The sequence below is a fragment of the Coregonus clupeaformis genome, unplaced genomic scaffold (genome assembly GCF_020615455.1).
Source record: "Coregonus clupeaformis isolate EN_2021a unplaced genomic scaffold, ASM2061545v1 scaf2518, whole genome shotgun sequence".
Classification (NCBI taxonomy): domain Eukaryota; kingdom Metazoa; phylum Chordata; class Actinopteri; order Salmoniformes; family Salmonidae; genus Coregonus; species Coregonus clupeaformis.
Genome location: NW_025535972.1, coordinates 11434 through 17046, shown reverse-complemented (window position 1 = coordinate 17046; position 5613 = coordinate 11434).

Here is a 5613-nt window from a genome sequence, read left to right as displayed (position 1 = left end):
GAGAAGGAAGCCCACATGCTTGAGGTGATGGGGAAGGATCGAACGATCCGAAATCAGAAGAAGGAGATGGACAGACTTCAAGTGTGCCTCTGGGAGGAGAAGAAGTAGAGGAATGGTGGAATGGAGAAGGACGAGATGGTTGAAAAATTATAGTCTGAAACAGACAATCTCAGAGCCCTTTTAAAAGGATGAAAGGAGCAGAAGAAGAGTAGAAAGGGGTGTAATGAAAGAGTGGAAGGCTGAGATCCTGAGACTGAGGGAGGCAGAGAGACTGAGGGAGGCAGAGAGACAGAGGGAGGCAGAGATACAGAGACAGAGGGAGGCAGAGATACAGAGACCGAGGGAAGCAGAGATACAGAGGGAGGCAGAGAGACAGAGGGAGGCAGAGACAGACAGAGAGGCAGAGAGACAGAGGGAGGCAGAGAGACAGAGGAGGCAGAGAGACAGAGCAACAGAGGGAGGCAGAGAGACAGAGGAGGCAGACAGAGGGAGGCAGAGAGACAGACCAGGCAGAGACAAATGGAGGAGATCAACAGACTCAAACAACTGGTGGATCTGCTGATAACGAAACTACAACTGGCCCAGGTAAGATATTACATTGTTATTATTAAAAGGCAGTGTATATTTACCCGGCTGAAAATGAATGGCGGTGGATAGCGGTATGCTAACCCAATGTTAACTTTTATGCCTTTCTCTCACCTTAACCTTAACCCTTACCTTAACCTCACTGAAACTATACCTAACCTTAACCCAACCCTAGGTCCTGAACCTAACCATTACCCTAACCTTAACCTTAACACAACCCTAGGTCCTGAACCTAACCATTACCCTAACCTTAACCTTAGCCCAGCCCTAGGTCCTGAACCTAACCATTACCCTAACCTTAACCTTAACCCAACCCTAGGTCCTGAACCTAACCATTACCCTAACCCTAACCTTAACCTTAACCCAACCCTAGGTCCTGAACCTAACCATTACCCTAACCTTAACCTTAACCCAACCCTAGGTCCTGAACCTAACCATTACCCTAACCTTAACCTTAGCCCAACCCTAGGTCCTGAACCTAACCATTACCCTAACCTTAACCTTAACCCAACCCTAGGTCCTGAACCTAACCATTACCCTAACCCTAACCTTAACCTTAACCCAACCCTAGGTCCTGAACCTAACCATTACCCTAACCTTAACCTTAACCCAACCCTAGGTCCTGAACCTACCCTAACCTCCATTTATCTCAACCTCTATGCCTTTCTTCTGCCTGTCAAATATCCACTTCCTTATTAATATCATTACTGTTGTTGTTGTTGATGATAACTGTATGTGTGCAGGTTGTAAATAATTACATCAGTGAAACATCATTTGTAGGAGTAATTTCTACAAGCATAAACATCAAAGGCAACATTGTTGTAACATCACACAAATTGTAACGGGTATTTCTCAAACCCCTAACTGAATGGGAAAACTAGTTGTGTGTTTGTATTTGTACAGATTTTGGACATAATTGATTCCATAAAATGTCTCATGATTTTTTCAAACCATGTCAATACATTCATTGAGAATGAATTGACCAGATTAATTGGTCAAAATGACCCTGCTATCGATGTTGTCCAGTGTTTGATTCAATTACCTAGCTCTAGGTTGTATTTATATGTATCATTCACTGCAAGTCCTTTGAAAGTATGTCTTGGTCATAAATGAGCACTAATTGAACCTTTTAAAAATGAAGCAAGAGATAGCGATATTGAGGCTATGGCAGAAAGTCATGGAGGATCAGCGACCAAGACTGGCCTGGAACAACAAACCTATTGAGACGGAAAGACAGAGTGAAAGACAGAGGGAAAGGGAGAGAAAAGCAGAATTGGAGAGACAAGAAATGAAGGAGAAAGTGAAACAGGCAGAGGAAACAATAAAAGCGTTAGAACGAGAGATTGAGAGATTGAAAGAGATTGAACAGGAAATAGCATTTGAAAGAAAAAGAGACATGCGTATTGCAGAGAATGAGGAAGTCAAACAGGTTAACAAAAAGGTAAAAGAGTTAGAGAGAGAGGTTGAGAGATTGAAAGAAGACATGACAACAAAAGAGATTCAATACAAAATAAAATGTCAAAGAGCGAAAGAAGCGTTTAGAAGACAGAATGAAAGAGTGAAACAGGTTAACAAAAATGTACTAGTGTTAGACAGAGAGGTTGCGAGAATGAAAGAAGAGATTACATTGAAAGATGAGACTGGACCAGAGAGAAAATTTGATAGAGACAGAGAGAGAGATGGAGATGGAGAGAGAGATGGAGAGAGAGATGGGGAGAGAGAGATGGAGATGGAGAGAGAGATAGAGATGGAGAGAGAGACAGCCCTCACCAATGATAACAAGACGTCTGATCTGGAGGAAATCTTCAAGAATATCAAGGAACAGCTGACAGAATTAGAAAATATGGAAACAGACGAGTATACATGGAAACAGAACCAAATGGCCATGGAGGAGAAGACAGAGGGTGAGAACGACACACAGAAAGAGGTAGAAAGAACGAGAAAAGAGAAAATACCAAAACAGGGACAACAAGAAGAGGAGAAGAAGAAGGAGATGGAGGGAGGAGAAGAAGAGGAGAGACACAAACAGAAGCAAATAGAGATGGAAGAGGAAGAAAGAGAGAGGGAGAACAAGAGATGCAAGGAGATAGAAAGGAAGAGTATGGAGAAGAGACAGAAAAAAATAGAAGAAGAAGAGAGACAGAGAGAGATTGAAAGAAAGAGAATGGAGAAGAGACAGAAAAAAATAGAAGAAGAAGAGAGACAGAGAGAGATTGAAAGAAAGCATGAAGAAGAAAGATGTAAACAGCAAATAGAGATGGAAGAGGAAGAAAGAGAGAGGGAGAACAAAAGATGCAAGGAGATAGAAAGGAAGAGTATGGAGAAGAGACAGAAAAAATAGAAGAAGAAGAGAGACAGAGAGAGATTGAAAGAAAGAGAATGGAGAAGAGACAGAAAAAAATAGAAGAAGAAGAGAGACAGAGAGAGATTGAAAGAAAGCATGAAGAAGAAAGATTTAAACAGCAAATAGAGATGGAAGAGGAAGAAAGGGAGAGGGAGAACAAAAGATGCAAGGAGATAGAAAGGAATAGTATGGAGAAGAGACAGAAAAAAATAGAAAAAGAAGAAGAGAGACAAAGAGAGATTGAAAGAAAGCATGAAGAAGAAAGATGTAAACAGCCAATAGAGATGGAAGAGGAAGAAAGGGAGAGGGAGAACAAAAGATGCAAGGAGATAGAAAGGAAGAGTATGGAGAAGAGACAGAAAAAAATAGAAGAAGAAGAAGAGAGACAGAGAGAGATTGAAAGAAAGAGAATGGAGAAGAGACAGAAAAAAATAGAAGAAGAAGAGAGACAGAGAGAGATTGAAAGAAAGCATGAAGAAGAAAGATTTAAACAGCAAATAGAGATGGAAGAGGAAGAAAGGGAGAGGGAGAACAAAAGATGCAAGGAGATAGAAAGGAAGAGTATGGAGAAGAGACAGAAAAAAATAGAAAAAGAAGAAGAGAGACAAAGAGAGATTGAAAGAAAGCATGAAGAAGAAAGATTTAAACAGCAAATAGAGATGGAAGAGGAAGAAAGGGAGAGGGAGAACAAAAGATGCAAGGAGATAGAAAGGAAGAGTATGGAGAAGAGACAGAAAAAAATAGAAGAAGAAGAGAGACAGAGAGAGATTGAAAGAAAGCATGAAGAAGAAAGATTTAAACAGCAAATAGAGATGGAAGAGGAAGAAAGGGGGAACAAAAGATGCAAGGAGATAGAAAGGAAGAGTATGGAGAAGAGACAGAAAAAAATAGAAGAAGAAGAAGAGAGACAGAGAGAGATTGAAAGAAAGAGAATGGAGAAGAGACAGAAAAAAATAGAAGAAGAAGAGAGACAGAGAGAGATTGAAAGAAAGCATGAAGAAGAAAGATTTAAAAAGCAAATAGAGATGGAAGAGGAAGAAAGGGAGAGGGAGAACAAAAGATGCAAGGAGATAGAAAGGAAGAGTATGGAGAAGAGACAGAAAAAAATAGAAAAAGAAGAAGAGAGACAAAGAGAGATTGAAAGAAAGCATGAAGAAGAAAGATTTAAACAGCAAATAGAGATGGAAGAGGAAGAAAGGGAGAGGGAGAACAAAAGATGCAAGGAGATAGAAAGGAAGAGTATGGAGAAGAGACAGAAAAAAATAGAAGAAGAAGAGGAGACAGAGAGAGATTGAAAGAAAGAGAATGGAGAAGAGACAGAAAAAATAGAAGAAGAAGAGAGACAGAGAGAGATTGAAAGAAAGCATGAAGAAGAAAGATTTAAACAGCAAATAGAGATGGAAGAGGAAGAAAGGGAGAGGGAGAACAAAAGATGCAAGGAGATAGAAAGGAAGAGTATGGAGAAGAGACAGAAAAAAATAGAAGAAGAAGGAGAGAGACAAAGAGAGATTGAAAGAAAGCATGAAGAAGAAAGATGTAAACAGCCAATAGAGATGGAAGAGGAAGAAATGGAGAGGGAGAACAAGAGACAGAGAGAGAGAAGAGAGATAGACAGACGACAACAACAAGAGGAGAGACAGAAACAAATGGAGAAAGAGACTCAGAATCAGAGAGAGATGGAATTAAAAGATCAGCAACACAAAGAGATGGAGGAAGAAAATATTGAGGGACAGAATGAACTGGAGAGAGAGAGGGAAGAAAAAGCAGAAAGTGATTAAGGAAGCAGAGGAGGAGGAAAGAGAAAGAGAAGAAGAGAGAAGAAAGGAAGTAAGCATGAAGAAGCATGTAGTAGTTAATGTTAAAGAAAAAGCACGGGAAATCTTCAACAGGCGTAAACAGAGGAGGTTAGAAGTGTTGAAGGGGGAACGAGAACAGATGGAAAGAGGACAACAAATCAGGAGGGAGAAGGAGGAAAGACTGCTGGAGATGGAAAGAAAACAGGAGAGGGCAAGACGACAAGAGGAGCAGGATAAAAAAACGAGAGATTGAAATTGCTAGACAGAAAGAAAGGTTCAGACTAAGAGAGGAGGAGAGTCAGAGAGAGGAGGAGAGAGAGGAGGAGAGAGAGGAGGAGAGAGAGGAGGAGAAGAACCCTGAAGAGGAGGAGGAGAATGAAGATGACAAGGAGGATCTTGTCCCAGCCGATAAAAGTATCCGAAGGAGAGCTGTGGGCTGGTTGAATAAGAAGTGGGAGAAGAGGAACCTCAGAAAGATAGAGAGAACATATCAGAGAGAGAAGGAGGAGAGAGAGGAGGAGAGAGAGGAGGAGAGAGAGGAGGAGAGAAAGAGAGAGGAGGAGAGAAAGAGAGCCATTCAAGGCCATTTAGCTTTAATCAGAGAGAGGGAGAAGATGATAGAGGCTAACAAAAGGGAGGAAGAGGAAATAAGGAAGATCCTTGAGAAGTACAAGAGGGGTGAGTTAGAGAACCCTGAAGAGGAGGAGGAGAACCCTGAAGAGGAGGAGGAGAACCCTGAAGAGGAGGAGGAGAACCCTGAAGAGGGGGAGGAGAACCCTGAAGAGGAGAAGAAGAATGAAGATGACAAGGAGGATCTTGTCCCAGCCGATAAAAGTATCCGAAGGAGAGCTGTGGGCTGGGTGAATAAGAGGTGGGAGAAGAGGAACC